A 23473-nucleotide genomic window follows, 5' to 3' on the forward strand; every position below is an offset into this window, starting at 1 on the left:
CCCTTTAAATTTCGTACCTGGGGCGTGTCTATAGTATGCCTGTAAAGGGGCGCATGTTTCCCGTGTTTAGAACAGTCTGACAGCAAAATGACATTTTGAAGGAAAAAACTCATTTAAAACTACCCGCGGCTATTGCATTGCCGACAATACACATAGAAGTTCATTGATAAAAACGGCATGGGAATTCCCCAAAGGGGAACCCCCGAACCAAAATTTAAAAAAAAAAATGACGTGGGAATCCCCCTAAATTCCATACCAGGCCCTTCAGGTCTGGTATGGATATTAAGGGGAACCCCGGCCAAAATTTAAAAAAAAAAATGACGTGGGGTTCCCCCTAAATTCCATATCAGACCCTTCAGGTCTGGTATGGATTTTAAGGGGAACCCCGCGCCAAAAAAAAAAAAAAAAACGGCGTGGGGTCCCCCCAAAAATCCATACCAGACCCTTATCCGAGCACGCAACCTGGCAGGCCGCAGGAAAAGAGGGGGGGACAAGAGTGCAGCCCCCCCTCCCTCCTGAACCGTACCAGGCCACATGCCCTCAACATTGGGAGGGTGCTTTGGGGTAGCCCCCCAAAACACCTTGTCCCCATGTTGATGAGGACAAGGGCCTCATCCCCACAACCCTGGCCGGTGGTTGTGGGGGTCTGCGGGCGGGGGGCTTATCGGAATCTGGAAGCCCCCTTTAACAAGGTGGCCCCCAGATCCCGGCCCCCCCCCTGTGTGAAATGGTAAGGGGGTACATAAGTACCCCTACCATTTCACGAAAAAAGTGTCAAAAATGTTAAAAATGACAAGAGACAGTTTTTGACAATTCCTTTATTTAAATGCTTCTTCTTTCTTCTATCTTCCTTCATCTTCTGGTTCTTCTGGCTCTTCTGGTTCTTCCTCCGGCGTTCTCGTCCAGCATCTCCTCCGCGGCATCTTCTATCTTCTTCTCCTCGGGCCGCTCCGCACCCATGGCATGGGGGGGAGGCTCCCGCTCTTCTCTTCTTCTTTTCTTCTCTTCTTCTCTTCTTCATTTTCTTCTCCGGGCCGCTCCGCAATCCATGCTGGCATGGAGGGAGGCTCCCGCTGTGTGACGGCGCTCCTCGTCTGACAGTTCTTAAATAACGGGGGGGGGGCGGGGCCACCCGGTGACCCCGCCCCCCTCTGACGTACGGGACATGACGGGACTTCCCTGTGGCATTCCCCGTGACATCACAGGGAAGTCCCGTCAAGTCACCGTGCGTCAGAGGGGGGCGGGGTCACCGGGTGGCCCCGCCCCCCGTTATTTAAGAACTGTCAGACGAGGAGCGCTGTCACACAGCGGGAGCCTCCCGCCATGCCAGCATGGATTGCGGAGCGGCCCGGAGAAGAAAATGAAGAAGAGAAGAAGAGAAGAATAGAAGAGAAGAAAAGAAGAAGAGAAGAGCGGGAGCCTCCCTTCAATGCCATGGATGCGGAGCGGCCCGAGGAGAAGAAGATAGAAGACGCCGCGGAGGAGATGCTGGACGAGAACGCCGGAGGAAGAACCAGAAGAACCAGAAGAACTAGAAGATGAAGGAAGATAGAAGAAAGAAGAAGCATTTAAATAAAGGAATTGTCAAAAACTGTCTCTTGTCATTTTTAACATTTTTGACAGTTTTTTAGTGAAATGGTAGGGGTAAGAACCCCCTTACCATTTCACACAGGGGGGGGGCCGGGATCTGGGGGTCCCCTTGTTAAAGGGGGCTTCCAGATTCCGATAAGCCCCCCCGCCCGCAGACCCCCACAACCACCGGCCAGGGTTGTGGGGATGAGGCCCTTGTCCTCATCAACATGGGGACAAGGTGTTTTGGGGGGCTACCCCAAAGCACCCTCCCAATGTTGAGGGCATGTGGCCTGGTACGGTTCAGGAGGGGGGGGGCGCACTCTCGTCCCCCCCTCTTTTCCTGCGGCCTGCCAGGTTGCGTGCTCGGATAAGGGTCTGGTATGGATTTTTGGGGGGACCCCACGCCGTTTTTTTTTTTTTTTGGCGCGGGGTTCCCCTTAAAATCCATACCAGACCTGAAGGGTCTGGTATGGAATTTAGGGGGAACCCCACATCATTTTTTTTTTTTAATTTTGGCCGGGGTTCCCCTTAATATCCATATCAGACCTGAAGGGCCTGGTATGGAATTTAGGGGGACTCCCACGTCATTTTTTTTTTTTAATTTTGGTTCGGGGTTCCCCTTTGGGGAATTCCCATGCCGTTTTTATCAATGAACTTCTATGTGTATTGTCGGCAATGCAATAGCCGCGGGTAGTTTTAAATGAGTTTTTTCCTTCAAAATGTCATTTTGCTGTCAGACTATTCTAAACACAGGAAACATGCGCCCCTTTACAGGCATACTATAGACACCCCCCAGGTACGAAATTTAAAGGGATATTACACTTTTATTGATTGACTTTAAGCATTATTAAAATCACTGCTCCTGAAAAAACGGCCGTTTTTAAAACTTTTTTTTGCATTGATCCATGTCCCCTGGGGCAGGACCCAGGTCTCTAAACACTTTTTATGACAATAACTTGCATATTAGCCTTTAAAATTAGCACTTTTGATTTCTCCCATAGACTTTTAAAGGGTGTTCCGCGGCATTCGAATTTGCCGCAAACACCCCAAATTGTTCGCTGTTCGGCGAACTTGCGAACAGCCAATGTTCGAGTCGAACATGAGTTCGACTCGAACTCGAAGCTCATCCCTATCCCTTAGTATTAGATGTATTGAGCCAGTGGTGAAGGTTCAGGGTGCGGATGGTATTGTCTCTTGCCTCTCTGCCCGGAATAAAACCTACTTGATCGGGCAAGACTAGATCTGGGATCAGGGGTAATAATCTATTTGCAATAATTTTGGCATACAATTTAATGTCTACATTGAGCAGCGATATGGGTCTATAATTGGAAACTAGCATTGGGTCTTTGTCTGTTTTGGGTATCACTGCTATCTGGGCTTCTAACATGTGTCCAGATGTAGCGAGTGGGTTTGAAAGCAAATTGAAGGCCGACAACATTTTGGGTGCTAGTGTCTCTAAGAAAGTTTTGTAGTATATGAGAGGTAAGCCATCAGGGCCGTGGCTTTTGCCCGCCTTCGTTTGTTTAATGGCAAGGTTGAGTTCTTCTATGGTCATATGGAGTTCTAAGGCCTCAGCTTTTTGTGCTGATATTGGCTTGGGGCAATATTGGGTCAGGAACTCTTGGATTTGTAGGGACCGGTCATGTGCGGAAGGAGAATCTGGTGTATTTTGTGGTAAGATGTACAACTTAGAGTAAAACTCCTCGAAGTGCTTGGCTATTTCCTCATTTTTGGAGAGAAGTGTGCCTTTTGCAGTGCGGAGGTGATGTATAGTGGAGGATGTTTTCGCTGCCTGGATTGTGCGAGCGAGAAGTCTCCCACTTTTGTTGCCATGTTCATAGAACACTTTTTGACCTAGAATATATCTTCGCCTAGTGCGTTTCTCTAGTTCGTCTAGCAAGGATGCTCTTGCCTGTGAGAGGGCTTGTAGTGTGGATTGAGAGATGGTCTTTTTGTGAGTTGTTTCAAGTCTGTGGATTGTTGCGGTGAGGGCCTTGATCTGTTCTTGGTGTCTCTTTTTTTCCGCCGTAGCTAGGGCTATAAGTTTGCCTCTTAAAACGCACTTATGTGCTTCCCATAGCGTCACCGGAGTGATGTCTGGGGTTGAATTTTGGAAGTATAGTTGGATTTGAGCGTTCAGTTGTCGGATTGTTTCAGCATCTTTTAGGAGAGATGGGTTCAATCTCCAAGTTTTAGTAGTCTTTTGCGACTCTGGGAATGTAAGGGTTATCGTAATGGGGTGGTGGTCGGATAGGAACATGGTCTCTATTGTAGCTTGCGAAAGAGATGAGAGATCTGGTTGGGATAGAAATAAATAATCAATTCTAGAATATTTCTGGTGTGGGGGGGAGAAGTACGTGTAGTCTCTATCTGTCGGGTATAAGGTGCGCCATGAGTCGTGTAAAGTGAGGTTTTGTAGTTGGAGTTTAATTTGTTTTAAGGCCCGGAATGGGAGTGTGGAAGTGCCAGTAGAGGAGTCAAGACAAGGGTTCAATGGAACATTAAAATCTCCTCCCATTATCAGAATGCCTGTTTGGAAGGATGAAAGTAAGTCACAAATTTTCCGGAAGAATGAGACTTGATGCTCGTTTGGGCAGTAGATATTCGCTATTGTAAGGGGTTTGGACGCATATGTGCCTTTAATGAAGATGTATCTGCCTTCCTGGTCAATCAGTGTGTCAGATAATTGAAAGTCTGCATGTTTGGAGATAAGTATAGAAACCCCTTTTGTCTTAGAAGATGGATTTGTAGAGTGTAGGGCCTGTTTGTATACATGGTTTGTCAGTTTAGGTATGGCTTTGGTTCGGAAATGCGTCTCCTGCAGTAATAGGAAATGAGCTTTGTGTTTCGTGAGCTCTGAGAGAACTTGAGATCTCTTTTCAGGGAGGTTTAGGCCTCTCACATTAAGTGACAGGCACTTGAGTGAGAATGGCAGTTGCTGGTGGCAGTCTTCTGCATGGTGTGAGTGTAATGGATAATGAGAGAAGTTTATGTGGGTGCTATCCTGCACTCCAGTATTGTTTGCCTGGTCGGGAGAGTCCCAGGAGCGACGACGGGGAGCAGGGCGGAGGAGCGGCCCCCTCGTGAAAGTAGAACAAAAGGAAGATAAGTATGAGAGGGGAGAAAAGGGAAAGAGAGAAAAGGGTAGGGTTAGGTGTTTGGATGGGGGTAGTATGAAACGAGGGAAAAGAGAAAAAAGGAAAAAGAAAAGAAGGGGGGGGAAAGGGAAACGGGAAAATACACCAGTTAATGAACTGGGCGAGTCAGTTACCGGAGGTGGTCTTAGGCATGCCTATCCACCTAGTAATAATTCTGGGTTGGTAGCTCAAGTCCGTACGGACAGCTATGTGGGGTACGTAGGGTTGAGCAGGTGTGAGATCTGTTGCACTGGTGAGGACGAATGGAGGGATATGCCTTGACTTCGTGGGGTGTACAATAAACTACAGTAGTCTAGATTTCAGGAGACAAAAGACATACGGCATTTAAGTAGGGGGTATGGAGTATGGGTAGACCACTGTACCTAAAGTGGTCGGATCTTAGGAACTATAGAAATGAATAAGGACCTGGGTCAATGTTGGCTGAGAGCAACAGGGCTACCTATACCAAAATGAACTGAGATAAAACAAAAACATAAACATAAGCATAACAAAAATGGTAACAGTCCAGACAGCACGGTGCAGTCTCCCCTTCCAGCAAGGCTAATTTACGTTATGTAAGTGGGGATAACGGATAGCAGTACCGCAATAAAACATTTTGTGAAACATTTTGTAAGTCTAACCCAAGACTCAATTATAATTGCTCTTCGAGGAGGAGAGCGAGCTGGCTTGTCTAGGGGAGTAGCCTTATATTATCTCATTAAAGGTTATTTTATCCCTACAGGGGTTTGATTAACTCCTAGAGTAAAAGACAGTGTGACTTGGAAACAGGTCGTTCGGGATCGTGAGTAAAGTGCACAAGTTAGCTAAATTTATCTGCATGCGAGTGTCTTAGATTACCCTTTGTCTGGGTTGGTAAAATTCAGAGTTGATGGAATTGGTTTGGTGATCCTCTAAGACTGTACGGATTCTCCATGAGAATGGATAACCATGTTCCAAGAGGGTGACCAAAGTGAGATAGAGAAGTTATCTCCATCAGCATGTGTGCGTTTGCAAGTGAACAATACCTGGATATAGGATGAGTAGGTTACACAAACATGAGTCCATACAAGGCTTCTCCTTCTTCCTGTAGAAGGTAAGAGGTGGAGTCTGTGATCTTCGATGTTCCTCAACGGAGTCTGTGGGGTGCGGTAGCTGAAAGTCAACATCCGTGTAATAAGGCTAACTCGGTGCTGGAAAGAAAGAAAAAGTTAGTGCTGCCCGTGCTCGCGTGGATGTATTACTCAGGATATTGTCATGCCAACGGGAGGTTCCGTCGCGGGGTGTCATGTCGTCCAGGGCTGCATACAGGCATGTCTCGGCATGATAGGCGGTCTCCAGGAGAGGTAGGATCCAGCCTGTGGCGTCTCAAGTGTTGCCTTTGAGCTTTGGGGGAAGAACTAGTAGATACTGGCTTCCACGGTTCTGTGGGGAAATAGAATGAGTGCCATTCAGGGATATCCATCAGTGGAATGTCCAGCTGCTCGCAGAAATTGGGCAGGTCTTCCGGGGTTCTTAGCAAGGCTGTACGACCTCTGGTTGATGCAGAAAGACAGAAGGGAAATTTCCATCTGTATTGAATATTGCGGGAACAAAGCACCTCCAACAGGGGGCGTAGGGTGCGTCTATTCTGCAGTGTGATTTGTGACAAGTCCTGAAATAATTTCACCTCAGTTCCATTAAAGGTTATACGTCCTTTTTCTCTCGCCTTCCTGAGGATTTCCTCTTTGAGAGGGAAATTGACAATGCAGCAAATAATGTCTCTGGGTGGTTCGTTGTCTCGAGGAGGGGGTCGCAAGGCTCGGTGTAGGCACTCCATTTCTATGGGGGAGTCTGCCGGGCGGTCAAGCAAGTCATTAAAGATGGTACTGACTGTGTGGGGAAGTGCGGCCTGGTCAATCCCCTCCGGGACCCCCCTCACCCGGATGTTATGCCTGCGTCCCCTGTTGTCTAAGTCTTCCACCTGTCTGTGTAGCTCAAACATGTGAGGCAAGTGGAGATCATACGTTTTTTGTACTTGCCTGATAGCTGAAGCTTGCATTCTGGCGTTCTCCTCCACATCATTAATCCGATGGGTTATTGCATGAATGTCCTCTTTGAGGTCAGAGATTGCTGACATCATGGTGTGTTTGATGTCTAAAGCGACCTTTTGGAGGTCTCTTTGGAGGTCTAGCAGGCTTGGGTGTGGGTCGGTGTGGTCGCCGCTATCCATTAGCGGGTCCGTGGCGCTCCTAATCGAGTCCGGGGATGCGGCCTGTGTGGCGTGCGCGGCCTGCGATGAGGCCTGTGACGCCTCTAGTATTGCCGATTGGCGGGTCCGGAAAATGTCCGGGATACTACCGCTGAGTTGCGGTGTGGGTTCTTTTTGTGTGCGGGGTGTGGAGGTACTCCTGTTGGACTTCCCCATCGTGGGTCGTGTCTCACATACACCAGATTCAGCTTCTTTCATCCTCACTGTGCAGGATCTGTCTCTTCAAGCAGCCATCTCGGGTCCCGTCCAGGCCACACCCCTTAAGTTCATTTTTTTCCTCATTAATGTATGCACAGCACCCCATATTGACAGAAAAACACAGAATTGTTGACATTTTTTCAGATTTATTAAAAAAGAAAGACTGAAATATCACATGGTCCTAAGTATTCAGACCCTTTGCTCAGTATTTAGTAGAAGCACACTTTTGATCTAATACAGCCATGAGTCTTTTGGGGAAAGATGCAACAAGTTTTTCACACCTGAATTTGGGGATCCTCTGCCATTCCTCCTTGCAGATCCTCTCCAGTTCTGTCAGGTTGGATGGTAAACGTTGGTGGACAGCCATTTTTAGGTCTCTCCAGAGATGCTCAATTGGGTTTAAGTCAGGACTCTGGCTGGGCCATTCAAGAACAGTCACGGAGTTGTTGTAAAGCCACTCCTTCGTTATTTTAGCTGTGTGCTTAGGGTCATTGTCTTGTTGGAAGGTAAACCTTCGGCCCAGTCTGAGGTCCTGAGCACTCTGGAGAAGGTTTTCGTCCAGGATATCCCTGTACTTGGCTGCATTCATCTTTTCCTTGATTGCAACCAGTCATCCTGTCCCTGCAGCTGAAAAACACCCCTATAGCATGTTGCTGCCACCACCATGCTTCACTGTTGGGACTGTATTGGACAGGTGATGCGCAGTGCCTGGTTTTCTCCACACATATCGCTTAGAATTAAGGCCAAAAAGTTCTATCTTGGCCTCATCAGACCATAGAATCTTATTTCTCACCATCTTGGAGTCCTTCAGGCATTTTTTAGCAAACTCCATGCGGGCTTCCATGTGTCTTGCACTGAGGAGAGGCTTCCGTCGGGCCACTCTGCCATAAAACCCCGACTGGTGGAGGGCTGCAGTGATGGTTGACTTTCTACAACTTTCTCCCATCTCCCGACTGGATCTCTGGAGCTCAGCCACAGTGATCTTTGGGTTATTCTTTACCTCTCTCACCAAGGCTCTTCTCCCCCGATAGCTCAATTTGGCTGGACGGCCAGCTCTACGGAGGGTTCTGGTCATCTCAAACGTCTTCCATTTAAGGATTATGGAGGCCACTGTGCTCTTAGGAACCTTAAGTGCAGCAGAATTTTTTTGTAACCTTGGCCAGATCTGTGCCTTGCCACAATTCTGTCTCTGAGCTCTTCAGGCAGTTCCTTTGATCTCATGATTCTCATTTGCTCTGACATGCACTGTGAGCTGTAAGGTCTTAGATAGACAGGTGTGTGGCTTTCCTAATCAAGTCCAATCAGTATAATCAAACACAGCTGGACTCAAACGAAGGTGTAGAACCATCTCAAGGATGATCAGAAGAAATGGACAGCACCTTAGTTAAATATATGAGTGTCACAGCAAAGCGTCTAAAAACATAGGACCATGTGATATTTCAGTTTTTCTTTTTTAATATTTTAAAAAATGTCAACAGTTCTGTGTTTTTCTGTCAATATGGGGTGCTGTGTGTACATTAATGAGCAAAAAAAGGAACTTAAATGATTTTAGCAAATGGCTGCAATATAACAAAGAGTGAAAATTTTAAGGGGGTCTGAATACTTTCCGTCCCCACTATATATATATATATATATATATATATATATATATATATATATATATATATATATATATATATATATATATATATATATATATTGTAAAGGCTAATTTGCATGGTATTGTCCTAAAAGGGGTTTGGGGACCCGGGTCCTGCCCCAGGGGGCATGTATCAATGCAAAAAAAGTTTTAAAAACGGCAGTTTTTTCGGGAGCAGTGATTTTAATGATGCTTAAAGTGAAAAAAAAGTGAAATATTCCTTTAAATATCGTACCTTGGGGGTGTCTATAGTATGCCTGTAAAGTGGCGCATGTTTCCCGTGCTTAGAACAGTCCCTGCACAAAATGACATTTTTAAAGGAATAAAAGTCATTTAAAACTGCTTGCGGCTTTAATGTAATGTTGGGTCCCGACAATATGGATGAAAATCAGTGAGACAAATGGCATGGGTAGCCCCCAAGTCCATTACCAGGCCCTTTGGGTCTTATATGGATATTAAGGGGAACCCCGCACCCAAATGCAGATTTTAGGTTCTATACAGGTGGTGCAAACAAGACAGGGACTGTAGGTTTGTTTTTAAGTATAATCTGTTTATCATTTTGAACTGGTACATTTTTAAAGTGTAGCTCCAGCCAAAAAAATCTATTTTTAAGCCTTTTGAAAAACATAGGGAAGGGTTATCACCCCTGTGACATTTGTTTTGCTGTCTGTGCTCCTCTTTAGAAGATTTCACCTCATTTTCTGTCACAAAGACAAATGTTTTTAGAAAATTTGGGGGTTTTAGTGAAACAAGGATTGGTGATAAAGCATGAGTGGAAAGGAGAAACGTTTTTCCCATATTAACTCTTACAGGAGAGAATTTCCCTTCCTTGGGGTAGATTTCATCTCACTTCCTGTTGTCTCCTTCCGTTTGCAAGTAGGAGTCGTTTGTAAGTTGGATATTTGAAAGTAGAGGCCTGCCCTATATGCTCTGCAGAAATTGCGGCCTTGGGTGTTGGTGTTGCCACAACACTGTAAGCCCTCACAGGGCCCTGCTGTGAAATATTAGATCAAGAATTGTAAATACATGCCCCTGTTGAACAGGGGCAGAAAAATTGGGCTTTTGGCGATGATGGTGGTGCTGGTGCCACAACACTGTAAGTCCTAACAGTTACTCTTGGTGGGCGCTGGAACGGGCCCAGCTGTGAAATATTGGATCAAGAATTGTAATTACATGTCCCTGTTAAACAGGGACAGAAAAATTTGGCCTTAGGCACTGGTGCTGGTGCCACAACACTGCAACTCCTCACAGATACTCTAGTTGGAGCGCAGGAACGAGCCCTGCTGCAAAGAATTGCATCAAAAATTGTAATTACACGCCCCTGTTAAACAGGGGCTGAAAAATTGGGCCTTAGGCACTGGTGCTGGTGCCACAACACTGCAACTCCTCACAGATACTCTAGTTGGAGTGCAGGAACGGGCCCTGCTACAAAGAATTGCATCAAAAATTGTAATTACATGCCCCTGTTAAACAGGGGCTGAAAAAGTGGGCCTTAGGCACTGGTGCTGGTGCCACAACACTGCAATCCCTCACAGATACCCTAGTTGGAGCGCAGGAACGGGCCCTGCTGCAAAGAATTGCATCAAAAATTGTAAAACAGGGGCTGAAAAATTGGGCCATAGCCACTGGTGGCGGCGCCCAGAAACAAAAATATTTTTACAAGCTATCAGCATGATCATTGAGGAGGAAGAGGCTAGTCACTCAGCTTAACAGGATAGTCACTCAGCATCAGCATAGGCAGTCTTGAATGACATTTCAAAAAAATGTATTCGGTTACATCATCAGCATCAGGTGCTTGGTATCTGGTGGTGATCCAAGACTGAATAATTTTTATGAAGGTCAGTCGATCGACCGAGTCGGTGGACAGGCGCACCCTGTGATTGGTTACAAAGCCTCCAACACTGAATGTGCACTCCGAAAGAACGCTGGATGCAGGACAGGCCAGTAGCTTAATTGCATACTTTGCAAGCTCTGGCCAGTGATCCATCCTCAAGACCCAGTAACCCAGAGGATTTTCGGTGGGCAAGGTGTCCAAGTCAGATCTTGCCCCTAGGTATTCCTGCACCATGTAAAACAGACGCTGGCGATGGTTGCTGGAACCAATCATACCTTGGGGCTGCGGACTAAAAAATTGTCTGAACGCATCAGTCAGACGACCACCTTCTCCACCGCTCCTTCTTTGACTGACCGAAGCCTCGGCAACACGTTGTCCAGGGACAGGAGTTTGTAACCTCCCAGTCTCTGGGAACGCGTTGCACAGACCTTTCTGCAAGGCGTCCTGAAGATGTTTCATCCTCTGCTCCCTCTGCGACGGCAAGATAAGATCTGCAACCTTACTCTTGTAATGTGGATCAAGGAGGGTTGCCAGCCAGTAATGATCCCTCTCCTTGATAACACGAATACGAGGATCCTTCCACAGGGTTTGCAGGATCAGGGTGGCCATGCAGCGTAGGTTTGCTGAAGCATTCAGTCCAGAGTCCTCTAGGTCACTAAGGACGACATGATCCGCAGCCACCTCCTCCCAGCCATGTACAAGTCCATGGGTTTCTTGGGACTGTAAATGATCCCTTAAAGACTGCTGCTGATGCTGAGTGCCAGGCTCCACCTCCATGCTGACACAATCCTCCTCTTCCTCCTCCTCGTCCTCTTCCTGTGTGATCGGAGGGCACGCAGGAAAACTGTCTGGATAAAGGGGGCCTTGAGAGCTAAGGAAGTCCTCCTCTTCCTGCCTCTGTTCTGCCTCAAGTGCCCTGTCCATTATTCTACGCAGTGTGTGCTCCAACAGGTGGACAAGGGGGACAGTGTCACTGGTGCATGCACTGTCACTGCTCACCATCCTTGTGGCCTCCTCAAATGATGACAGGACAGTGAATGCATCCCTGATCATGGCCCACTGGCATGGGGAAAAAACCAAGCTCCCCTGACCCTGTCCTGGTGCCATAGTTGCACAGGTACTCATTGATGGCCCTCTGCTGCGTGTGCAGTCGCTGCAGCATGGCCAATGTTGAGTTCCACCTGGTGGGCATGTCTCAGATTAGGCGGTTCTTGGGCAGGTTAAATTCCTTTTGGAGGAAAAAGGATGCCGAGCACTGGCATTATATGACCGGCAGACTTTCCTGGCCTGCCTCAGGACATCCTGCAAGCCTGGGTACCTACCAAAGAACCGCTGCACCACCAAGTTAAAGACATGAGCCAAACAGGGCACATGGGTCAGTTGTCCCTGTCAGAGGGCAGAGAGGAGTTTGGTGCCATTGTCACAAACCACCATTCCTGGCTTAAGTTGGCATGGCGTCAACCACCTCTGAACCTGCCCCTGCAGAGCTGACATAATCTCTTCCCCAGTGTGGCTCCTGTCCCCCAAGCACACCAGCTCAAGCACCGCATGGCATCTTTTGGCCTGCGTACTTGTGTAGCCCCTTGAACGCCTACGGAGCACCGCTGGTTCCAAGGACAAAGCACAGGAAGAGGCCATGGAGGAAGAAGAAGAGGATGTGGTGGAGGGGAGAGGTGTGTCAGAATCACCAGTAGTGGCATTTTTGAGGCGTGGTGGCGGAACAACTTCCAACACTACTGCACCTTGTCCTGCATCTTTCCCAGCTGCCAGCAGAGTCACCCAATGCACCGTAAAACTTAGGTAACATCCCTGTCCATGCCTGCTGGACCATGAGTCAGCGGTAATATGCACCTTACCACTGACCGCCCTGTCCAGCGAGGCCAAGACATTGCCTTCCACATGCCGGTAGAGAGCAGGAATCACCTTCCATGAGAAAAAGTGGCATTTGGGAACCTGCCACTGAGGAACTGCACATTCCACAAACTCACAGAAGGGGGCAGAGTCTACCAACTGAAAAGGCAGCAGTTGAAGTGCTAGCAATTTAGCCAAGCTAGCATTCAACCACTGGGCATGTGGATGGCTGGGAGCAAACTTCTTTCGGCGGTGCAGCAGCTGAGGCAGGGAAATTTGCCTGGCATAATCTAACGTTGGTGTACCGATAGCAGATTGCCCACAAGTACTTGGCTTTGACACACCTAATTCTACACCTTCATTCCTCTCAGTGAAGGTCTCAGAGAGGACTGAAGGTATAGTGAGGTTGGAGATTCCAGCTGATGAGGAGCAAGGAGAGATCCTCTTTGATCTTTGGTGTGGGTCTTTAAGGTATGCTTGCCAATGAACTGCATGGCAGATCAACATATGTCTGGTCAAGCATGTGGTACCCAAGCGGGAGATGTTTTGGCCACGCGAGATACCCTTGAGACATATGTTGCAAATTGCAGCAGTGCAATCTGATGCACTCGTCTCAAAAAAGGCCCACACCAAAGAACTTTTGGAATAATGTGCAGAGACAGCAGCGCCCTGCACATGCGGAGCTCTGCGGTGTGATGCAGTCAGTGTGCTGCCCTTAGGCTGGCCCTTGGAGGGCATCCTGCCTCATTGCTGATGTGCCTCCTCCTCCTCCTCTCTCCTATCAGGCACCCACATGGAGTCAGTGACCTCATCATCCCCTCCCTCCTCATCACTGGAGAAAACCTGGCAGTATGCTGACGCAGGGGGAACATGACTGCCAGATTACTGTCCTTCTTGGGCACCCCCTCTGTCTGGGCTCACGTTATTGCCTTCCTCTAGCTGAGTACCATCATCGGAGCCTTCAAAATGCTGGGCATCCTCCTGGAACATGTACCCAACACTGTGGTCAAACAGTTCAAGGGACTCCTCAGGAGGACATGGTGGGGCTAGGGAATGATTCACTGATGCCATTGAGCCAAGGGAAGAGGCCGTGTTGGCCGCTGCATTGCCAGACAAAGTACCCTGAGCCTGGGTGAGAGAGGATGAGGATGAGGATAGCTTGGTCATCCACCTGACCAAGTCTTCCGCATGTTGCGGCTCAACACGGCCAGCTGCTGAAAAAAAGGCCAAGCATGTCCCACGGCCACGTGCTGATGAGGATGCACTGTGTCCACGACCAGCACTGTTGCCTCTAGACACAGAGCCTGCTTGCCCTCTTTTATTGGCTTGTGACTGTCTGCCTCTCCTTGTTGGCCTTCCAGACATACTATTGGCCTGCAGTGAGATGTAGCTGCACAAAACTGGGATGTATATATATAAAGATTATACTGCAGCTAGCAGAATCAACTGCCTGCCTGTAGTATTATTAGTATGAGAACACCCGCACTTGTCTTCAAGTAGCTATACTGTAGGTGCAACTATGTAGGGTAAACAGTGCAGTAACTGGAAATACGTCAAGAGCCTACATAAGCACCTGGCTTCAGGTAGCAGGGCGCCCCCCTCCCCCAAAGCACTTACCCTCACAAGGTTCCCCTTACAATCCATACCAGACCTAAGGGCCTGGCATGCTCCTGGGGGGTGGAACCCACGCCGGTTTTTTCATTTAAAATTTGGCGCGGTGTTCCCCCTCACGATTCATACCAACAGCTGTCAGCACTGTTAAACACTCACTATAGCTGTCAGCACTGCCTGTCGCTCATCGCAAAAGGAAAAAAAAGTTTTCCTTTCCCAATCAGCAAGCCAGCGCAACATACACAGTACCCTGACGCCGAGAACCAGCGCGATGGGATCGCACTGGAAAAACAATCTCGCGGTCAGGTACTGTACTGTGTACCCTGCACAGTTGCACCTACAGTATAGCTATCTGCAGCCAGGTGCTTGTGTAGGCGCTTTGAAGTATTTCCAATTACTGTACTGTGTATCCTGCACAGTTGCACCTACAGTATAGCTACCTGCAGCCAGGAGCTTGTGTAGGCTCTTTGAAGTATTTCCAGTTACTGTACTGTGTACCCTGCACAGTTGCACCTACAGTATAGCTACCTGAAGCCAGGTGCTTGTGTAGGCTCTTGGAAGTATTTCCAGTTACTGAACTGTGTACCCTACACAGTTGCACCTACGGTATAGCTACCTGCAGCCAGGTGCTTGTGTAGGCTCTTTAAAGTATTTCCAGTTACTGTACTGTGTACCCTGCACAGTTGCACCTACAGTATAGCTACCTGCAGCCAGGTGCTTGTGTAGGCTCTTTAAAGTATTTCCAGTTACTGTACTGTGTACCCTGCACAGTTGCACCTACAGTATAGCTACCTGCAGCCAGGTGCTTGTGTAGGCTCTTTAAAGTATTTCCAGTTACTGTACTGTGTACCTTTCACAGTTGCACCTACAGTATAGCTACCTGAAGCCAGGTGATTGTGTAGGCTCTTGTCGTATTTCAAGTTACTGTACTGTGTACCCTGCACAGTTGCACCTACAGTATACCTACCTGAAGCCAGGTGCTTGTGTAGGCTCTTGACGTATTTCCAGTTACTGTACTGTGTACCCTGCACAGTTGCACCTACAGTATAGCTACCTGAAGACAAGTGCAGGTGTTCTCATACTAATAATACTACAGGCAGGCAGTTGATTCTGCTAGCTGCAGTATAATCTTTATATATATATATATATATATATATATATATATATATATATATATATATACATCCCAGTTTTGTGCAGCTACATCTCACTGCAGGATGGCGTGACCCCAGAGTCCCTGCGCATGCTGGGACTGTGATGTCACAAGGGGGCGGGGTCACCGCCTATATAAATGGCTGCGCAGCTCGCACACAGCATTTCAGAAGGAGAGAGCATCGTGTCAACATCGGAAGAAGAAAAGAGATGAGAAGAGAAGAAGCAACAAGACAGCGGCGACAAGACAGTGGCGAGACATTGGCGACAAGACAGCGGCAGCAGACTGGGCCCCCGCTAGCAAGAGAGCTGGAAGAAGATAGCGGAGGGGCCCGGGAGAAGAAGCCAAACACCGGGAGAAGACGGAAGAAGACCCCAAAGTCGGTTGTAGACCCCTGAAGTCAGAAGAAGACCTCCGGAGTTGCCTAACAAATTACTTTTAATACCTGTGTAGTGTGTTTTTTTATTATTGACACTTTTTTCACCAGGTGAATGGGTAGGGGTACCATGTACCCCATACTCATCCACATAGGGTGGGGGGCCGAGATCTGGAGGCCCTCTTTTTAAAGGGGGCTCCTGGATTCCGATAAGCCCCCCGCCCGCAGACCCCGACAACCAACGGCCAGGGTTGTCGGGAAGAGGCCCTTGTCCTCACCAACATGGGGACAAGGTGCTTTGGGGTGGGGGGGCCGCAGGGTGCCCCCTCCCCCAAAGCACCCACCCCCCATGTTGAGGGCATGTGGCCTGGTACGGCTCAGGAGGGGGGGCGCTCGCCCGTCCCCACCCCCTTTCCTGACCGACCGGGCTGCGTGCACGGATAAGGGGCTGGTATGGATTTTGGGGGGACCCCCACGCCGATTTTTCCCCTTACAATCCATACCAGACCTAAGGGCCTGGTATTCTCATGGGGGGAACCCACGCAGTTTTTTTCATTTAAAATTTGGTGCAGCGTTCCCCCTGATGATTCATACCAGACAGCTGTCAGCACTGCCTGTCGCTCATCGCGAAAGGAAAAAAGAGTTTTTCTTTCCCGATCAGCGAGCCATCTCGGCGCTGGCTCCTGCGATGGGGCTCGCAGGTGTCAAATCTCGCTGATAAAAGTGGCGAGATTGACACAATATCACGGTCACCTACTGTACAGTATCTGGAAATACGTCAAGAGCCTACACAAGCACCTGGCTTCAGGTAGCTATACTGTAGGTGCAACTGTGCAGGGTACACAGTACAGTAACTGGAAATACTTCAAAAAGCCTACACAAGCACCTGGCTGCAGGTAGCTATACTGTAGGTGCAACTGTGCAGGGTACACAGTACACTAACTGGAAATACCTCAAGAGCCTACACAAGCACCTGGCTGCAGGTAGCTATACTGTAGGTGCAACTGTGCAGGGTACACAGTACAGTAACTGGAAATACTGTAAAAACACCTGCCTGCCTGTCAGTATATTAGGAAGAGAAGAACAGGATCTAGCTAAACTGAATACAGTGTAAATATATATATACACACAACACCTGGGATGCATATATATACACAATACACTTTAAGTGCAGCTAACTGACTCAACCTGCCTACTCTATCTAACTTAAATCAAATGACACAGTCTCTCTCTCTGTCTATCTCTCTCTCTAAAACCGGAACACACTACACAGGGCCAATTACGGCTCTCTGTACACAAAGCGCTGTTATTAGCCAAGCATGCGGGTCATAGTGCATGCTTGGCCAATCATCAGCCAGCAATGCACTGCGATGCCACAATGAATTATGGGCCATGACGCGCCACTCGAATTTTGGCGCGAACGGCCCATATCGTTCGTAATCGGCGAACGACCGAACACATGATGTTCGAGTCGAACATGCGTTCGACTCGAACACGAAGCTCATCCCTAATTTACACGCACACACATATATATACACACTTTTTGGGGTATCTCAAGTATTCCAGCTTGTTTCAAAGGGAATGTTAATTATGTCTTCAACTAGGAACTCTGCGCCCAAACAGACAATTTGTACACCACTTCACTACAATGTTTCATATTACTATTCCTGGACTCAAATATCTGTGTGCTAAATATAGCTTTTGTTTCATTCACATAGGGGAGAAAAGACTCAGACAAGCTGAACCCAGCGACCCCCGACTCCAACACCCGGATTGGGAAATCAGCCCAAGCCCTACAGAGGATGTTGAGGAAGGAGAGGTGGGCGACATGGCACCCCACCAGGTGAGTGTCTGGCACACCAGCTTACAGTAATCTATGTATGGCTGCATATTTTAAAATTCATTTTTTATCATCTATTTTAGGTGATCTGGTTGTGGAAGGGGAAGAAGCAAGCACCAGCGCCACCCCCATGGATGTGTTTGAAGGAGAGTTGGAGGAAGTAGGTGACATGGGCACCCCACCAGGTGAGTGTGTGACACACCAGCTTACGGTAATCTATGTATGGCTGTATATTTCTAAAAACATAATTTTTTCCTTTAATTTTAGGTGATGTGGAGCCTTTTAGCACAGACAGTGCCCAACGCTTAATTGGACAGATCATGGCCTGGAATGGGGATATTGATGCCATGCGCACTACCTTAAAACGAATGCGGAATTGGCTGGACAATATGCAGCAGGAAATGAAGAACATGATTAATGTTTTGGGGAGAATCTAAATCCTTTTTCACCCAAAAAAAACATCGATCATGATCATAGAGGCCTGTTTGTTTTTGAAAAAAAATGGCGTTTGTCAAAATAAAAAAAAAAATCTAAAATAATTTTTTACAAATAATTATTAATGATATTGTTTAAAACTAAAATATATATATATTAACATATAAAATTTGACTAAACGCACATGTGAATGTGCACAGAATAATACAAATTATGTTATTAATCAACAAGATGTGTGGCTTCTTCTTTCAATGCTCAATACCAGTTTTGGAAGTTTTTTGTTGTTTACAGTGACAATGGTGCTTATTTACTAAAGGAAAATGCACTTGGCACTACAAGTGCTCTAGGATAACCTAGGAGAAAGTCAAAAAGAAAGGCAAGCAATAAATATAATTAGAAATGTTATCTGATCAGTATTTTTATTTAAAAAAATTATAGATTCTGTGGCATTGCAATAGCCCCCCTACCCGTAAAAAAATTAAACATATTGATCCCGAACTTGACGGGCACTTTGGGGGGCCAAGCCAGTATGGCCAGTATCCAGGCCTGTCAGAGGATTCTCTATAAGTCCGGCCTCAGGCCCAAGTGATACCATATAATTGGTTGAATGTTTATGTAAATAATTGTTCAGGATGCAGCACACTAGGACAATGTGATTTATTTTGTATTCCGCCATGTGGGTAGCTGTCTGAAACAGGTGGAACCGGCTGGCCATAATCCCAAAAGAACTCTCCACAACTCTTCTTGCTCTGGCCAGCTGGAAGTTAAAAACCCTCCTCTCCGAGGTGAGGGACCTTTTAGGGAATGGCCTCATGAGGTGCTTGCTGAGACCGAAGGCTTCATCTGCTATAAAGACAAAGGGGAGTCCTTCTACATTATCGGCATCAGGTTGCAATCCCAGACCACCACTCTGGAGACGCTGGTAGAACTCTGTCTGGGCGAAGACTCCTCCATCCGGCCATTCTTCCCCATGTCCACATACAGAAATTCATATTGTGCCGACACCACCGCCATTAAAACAATACTATGGAACCCCTTATAATTAAAATAATATGACCCCGAATGGGGTGGTGGCACGATATGGACGTGTTTCCCATCTATAGCCCCTCCACAGTTGGGAAAGTCCCAACGGGTGGCAAAATGGGATGCCACAGTCTGCCATTCCTGTGGCGTTGAAGGAAACTGGGGAGTCAAACAAGAAAAAACAAAAATCAGTTATTTCGAACATAACATTGCAAGCACATTACACAAAAAACATTAGTGCCCAGCATCAGTATAACATTAATTGTAATATTATTTAAAGACTAAAATATAAAGGCCCACTTATCAGATTCCTCACCCCCTCTGATGGCACATTGATAAATTTTAGGGGGGGTGGAAATTTTTAACCAAGTTAAGGACACACAGGGGTTGATTTACTAAAGGCAAAAAGACTGTGCACTTTGAAAAGTGCAGTTGTTTCACTCTGCAAGTGCAATTGCTCCAGAACTTAGTAAATGAGGTAAGGCTTCATGTTGCAAAGAGTACCCAATCACATTCAAGGGAAATTCAAAAAACATCATTTTTGCTTGCACGTGATTGGATGATGGAAATCAGCAGAGCTTCTGCTCATTTACTAAGCCCTGGAGCAAATGCACTTGCAGAGTGCAACTGCATTTTGCAAAGTGCAACATCTATTTGCTTTTAGTAAATCAACCCCACAGAACATTTTAATAAATTTAGGGGGGGAGGGGATTCTAAATCAAATTAAGGACACACAAACCATTTGGATAAATTTTAGGGTAAAGTACTATGATGGAGCTGACAAAATACATTAAAGTGAATAGACTAGGTGGATATGGGCCCAGCATTGCATGCATGGGGAGGTAAGTGAAGGCAAATATGCATGCAGGACAAAAAAGAGCATTAAAAAATTACAGCATGCATGAGCACAAAGAGGACATTCACACTATATTGCAATTATGGAAATTAGTGTTTGAATAAAGAAATACATTACATTAGCAAACATGAAATACAATAAAATCTGATGTTAAAGGATAAATCTTACCTTAATATAGTCCTTCTGCAGGACCTGAATTATGGCAGACCAGGTCTCTGGGATAATAATCCCCAGACCCTGGGGGGAGATGCCTGTCGAGAACTTAAGGTTCTGCAGGCTTCTCCCTGTCGCCAAGTTATGCATTATGGCGACTAGCCTCTGCTCCGCAGTGATGGCTTGCCTCTTGCAGGTATCCTGCCTGCTGATATAAGGGGTCAGCAATGCCAACAAATGGTCAAAAACGGGGTCCGTCATCTGGAGAAAGTTCCTGAAATCCTCAAGATTATTCTCACGGCTCTCACGGAGCAATGGCATGTCAATAGCATGTGAGAAAATTGGTCATGCTGGAGCAACCAATTCTTCGTCCATGAACTCCTCCTCGCCCTATTCATGGACTGAGTTTGGGCTGAAGAATGAACTACAGCACCAAGCACATACAAAGCACGAACTCTACGACATGGCTTCAAAACGGTCGGCTGGTCAGAACGCACTTAACAGAACGCACTGAGGAACAGCAAGGCCTGTGAAGAGCGAGCTGAAAATCAGCAACGAGCGGACAATAAGACACTGAATGAATCAATGCGAACTGACCCCACACACTGAAAAGCAGATACAAACCTCACAAGCACAAACTGAACAACAGTTAAATGATCTGCAAAATACGAGTCTCACAAGCGCAAATCGTCTCTCACCAAACTTCTACTAACACGAGATAAACACGAGATTAGCAGAAGGAGCCCAAAGGGTGTCGTACGAGCTATTGAACTTCCGTTTTATAGTCTCGTCGGACTTGGTGTACGTCCCTGCGTACAAGGCTGACGGACTTTTGTGTGATTTATAGCCAAGTCTGTTCATTAGAAAATCCGTCGGAAGTCCGCCAAAAGTCCGTTGAAAGTCTGTCGGACAGGCCGTCGGACTTTTGTTGCTGAAAAGTCTGAGCGTGTGTACACAGCATTACACACTACTAATCTCTGAACTCTGTCATCATAATTACTGATATGAACAACAGCAATGCTATTCTCCTGTGCACTGGTGTGATGGTGCAACTCGGAAGTAAGTATGACAGTCTCAAGTGGACAAAACTGCACAGCCTTGCTGCCCTCTAGGACTGGGGTCATCCTCAGAACACCGTAAAGAATAAAAACAGAGGGCGCACTGGCCTAGTGCATTATCCAATGAAAATGTATTAAAAATGATAAAATAAATGATGATAACTACTTACAAGTGTAGGTAGTATATTCCCATATTAGGCCACTACAAGTGGCTACAAACTCCTGACTTTGTCGAAACCTCTAGTTCGAGGAGGACATCACCAGGGTCCCTGCTCGCTGACACGTTTCAAAGGTAACCCTTCTTCTTCAGAGTCAGTCGGTTGTTATTTGGCTCTGAAGAAGAAGGGTTACCCACGAAACGCGAAAACCCTGAACTCTGTGTTGCAGACTACTGACCACTGAACTCTGTGTCACAAATTACTGACCACTGAACTCTGTGTCACAAACTACTGATCTCTGTACTCTGTGTCACAAACCACTGACCACTGAACTCTGTGTCACAAGCTACTGACCACTAAACTCTGTGTCACAAGCTATTAACCACTGAACTCTGTGTCACAAACCAATATCACAAACTACTGGCCACTGAACTCTGTGTCACAAACTACTGATCTCTGTACTCTGTGTCACAAACTACTGATCACTGAACTCTGTGTCACAAACTACTGATCTCCGTACTCTGTGTCACAAACTACTGATCTCTGAACTCTGTGTCACAAACTACTGATCGCCGTACTCTGTGTCACAAACTACTGACCACTGAACTCTGTGTCACAAACTAGTGTCACAAACTACTGACCACGGAACTCTGTATCACAAACTAGTGTCACAAACTACTGACCACTGAACTCTGCAACACAAGCTACTGATCTCTGAAGTCTGCTTAAAAAAAATTGACCACTGAACTCTGCATCACAAACTACTAAGCACTGGACTCTGCCTAATAAACTACTGACCCTTTAACTCCATGTCACAAACTACTAACCACCACTGACCTGCTCAGGTTCCCCATTAATGGTAGGTAACATTCACATTTTTTACATTTTAGAGTGGTGTGTCCCAAGTTTATGCATAATTATAAAGATTGAGAAACATTACTATTTCTCACAATCAGTGGGAAGTGGTTTCTGTGGGAAAAAGTGCAGAAACGTGGCTTGTATGTAGGTTTACTGCCAATATTTTGTCCCATCTGGAGCCCTCTCTTTAACATTCAAAATCTGTATTCTGCTTGTTTTATACATTTTGAGAAGTGAAGTGTATTCAAGAAATGTTTTTTACCACATCCATAAAAAAAAGCTACTATTAAAATAAATATGATAAGGAAATGGAAATAATTTCAGTAGTAAATACTGCTCTCTTTAGAAATAGTATTGTGTTAGGTTTGGGGCACATTTATTTCCATACACCAGCCAGTATATCCATTACCAAAAAAAAAAAAACCATCAATCATTTTCATCTCACTTCTCTTTGACATTTTACATGCTACAAAAGTGTTATCCTACTATACCGCCAAAAGCACTCTCTGACAATGACATTTTATGGCAGCTGGTTTAGATAAAGATGATGACTCCTGAAAGACTTTCTACAGGGGAAGTTCTTGTTATATTTTATTGCCCCTTGGATATGATCTCAAAATATCATGAAAATAAAAAAGCACACATAAATCTTAAAGTTTAGCAACTTGCTGGTTACTTGTTAAAATGTTGACTACCTATATAATAGATGGTACAGTATTGTTTTGTATTGTGCACCTACTGAAAATGAACTAAGGTCAAGTTAGGTAAATATATACTTACACAGTAGTGTATTTTATATTCCAACTACTTTAAAGTTTACATCCAGTCAAAATTTTTTTTTCGTCTTTTTAGTTTTGAAAAGAGTAAAGAAAAATTGGAAACTCTGGAAGGTTTTCGCTGCTATACACAGTCCTTTTAGAGAGATATTCCCTAACTTCCTGTCCTAATAACAATAATTTTCCAAGACCAAAATGATGAAAACTTTGCATCAGGGATGCAACATTAAAAAAATATATCTCTGTCTTTGTTGCTGTTGGAAAATGACCCTCTTCTCGTCTGGTGAAGCTGTTGTCACAAAGACTAAAACAGCAGTAAAATATCAGTAAAAATCCAACAGGGGTTCTAACTCTTTCACACTATATCTATAACTAGAAAAAAAATGTTGTGGCTGAACATATGCAGTGGATAACATAAAATGAAGGGAAAAATCTTATAGCTGAAAAAAATGAAAACAGGCAGGTTATTTATTGCAGAAGAGTGACCTCATCCTGCACCTGCTAATCAAGATGGCTGAAGACCAGCACATGGAAGAATCCAGGGAGAAGATGCCAGCACCTGCAAGGGATCTTGTGGTCCTTGGGCTGTTGGAGAATAGGCGAGTATCCCTGACTTTAGTTCTGCTTTAAAGTGATACTAACCTCTGGCTTACAACAAAAATATATTCAAGTATATATTCTTAACTCAGAGAAGTAC

The sequence above is a fragment of the Aquarana catesbeiana genome, linkage group LG03 (genome assembly GCF_042186555.1).
Source record: "Aquarana catesbeiana isolate 2022-GZ linkage group LG03, ASM4218655v1, whole genome shotgun sequence".
NCBI classification, from domain to species: Eukaryota; Metazoa; Chordata; class Amphibia; order Anura; family Ranidae; genus Aquarana; species Aquarana catesbeiana.